Source organism: Rattus rattus, chromosome X (assembly GCF_011064425.1).
Source record: "Rattus rattus isolate New Zealand chromosome X, Rrattus_CSIRO_v1, whole genome shotgun sequence".
In the NCBI taxonomy this organism is placed as follows: domain Eukaryota; kingdom Metazoa; phylum Chordata; class Mammalia; order Rodentia; family Muridae; genus Rattus; species Rattus rattus.
In genome coordinates, this window is record NC_046172.1 from 64,081,091 (window position 1) to 64,082,986 (window position 1,896).

The following is a 1,896-nucleotide window of genomic DNA, read 5'->3' on the forward strand; positions in this document are numbered from 1 at the left end:
TCATTTCTGGGTCTTCAATTCTGTTCCATTGGTCTATCTGTCTGTCTCTGTACCAATACCATGCAGTTTTTATCACTATTGCTCTGTAATACTGCTTGAGTTCAGGGATAGTGATTCCCCCTGAAGTCCTTTTATTGTTGAGGATAGTTTTAGCTATCCTGGGTTTTTTGTTATTCCAGATGAATTTGCAAATTGTTCTTTCTCAGTTGATTTTGACTCTGCTCTATACTTAACTATACAAAGGTTCGTAAAACCCAGAAATGAAAACTGACATGAAGGTTATGTGCTGTCAGGAATGATCTAGCTCCCCAGCCCTGTTCATTTCTTCTTTATACAAACACTTGTGATGATTTATGGAAGACTGGCATTTCTAGGATACCTTGTAGAATTCTGTCTTGAAACAGGTTGGACTGAGTTTTCTTTCTTGGAGATTTTGATGACTTTTCACATGATAGAAATGCTCACATTTCCCATCTCCCTGGATTAGGTGTGGTGGATTCTTTAGGGAGAAATGGTTGTATTGTTTGTTTTGCTTGATTTTTCTCATTTACTTAAGTTATTAGTTTTAAATCACTTCAAAGTTTTATACATACCATCTCCCTTACATTTTCAACAGTACACATGTTCCCCTTCTCTGTCATTTCAGTCAAAATGCTACAGATTTGCTAATGTTCTTAACCTTCAAAGGTTCAGTATTTGATTTTCTTTAATTATCTTTATTATGTCTTATATTATCACATGTATTTATTCCCTTTATCAGATTTCAGAAAGGCTGATTCTGTTGTTTATTCCTTAACATGTTAAGTGGGCTATGCCTTCAAAAAATATAAAATATTTCTCCGAAAATGTATCACTTTGGCATCTTTTCAGTGTAAAACTACAACAAGTTGAGTCATAATTTTGAGATCATCTGTGCATTAACAAAAAACTGATACTTTGCTATGAGCTATATTAACATTACTTATCAGATCATAAAACTTGGCATAATTTTTGTGTTGAATACTTCAATTTGTGAACATAATTGCTTCATATATTCTTCTATTTATGTCATTGTCGTTTTGTAAGTTTCAACACTCTGAACTCATTTTATTATTAAGTTTACATTTACTGTTTAATATTGTCAGAGTAACAGAAAACCTCTTTTCATTTTTATTGAAAAAACATTTTTTTACATATAATATGTCTTGATTACAGTTTCCCCTCCCTCTACTCTCGCAGTTTCTTCTCACCTCACCTCCTATCTCGATCTACTCCCTTTCTGTCTTATTATCATTAAAAAAAGTGATAACAATAAAACAAAATATTATTCAACAAAATATGATAATACAAAGCGAAAAGTTGAATTGAGCGAAACAAGCAGAAGAAAAAGAGCCCATGAGAGGCACAAGGGTCAGAGGCACACTCATTTGCACTCAGGAGGGCCATAAGTGTACTAAACTGAAGCCACTCATACTCAGAGGATCTGGCGCAGACCAGTTCAGGCCTTGTGAATGCTGCCTCTGTTTCTGCGAGTCCATATGAGCTTAGATTCTGTTGATTTAGAAAGCCGTATTTTCTTGCAGTCCTTCATTCCCTTTGACTTTTACATGCCTTCTGATTCCTATTCGGCAGGGTTCCCTGAGCCCTGGCGGGAGAGATTTGATGGAGGTTTCTATGTAATCTGGCTGTGCGTCTCTGTAGTTGTTCTCCTTTGCTGAAGGAGTAAGCTTCTCTGAGGATAGCTGAACAAGGTACTGATGTATAAGTGTAGCAAAGTGTCACCAAGGGTCATTTGTTTAGTACGTTACTTTAATACAACAGTCATATTTGGCTTTACCATAGGTCTTTGGGCTATCTGGTCTCAGGTTCTTGGTCATCTAAGCTGTGTCATGTGTGAGTTCCATTTCATTAATTGGG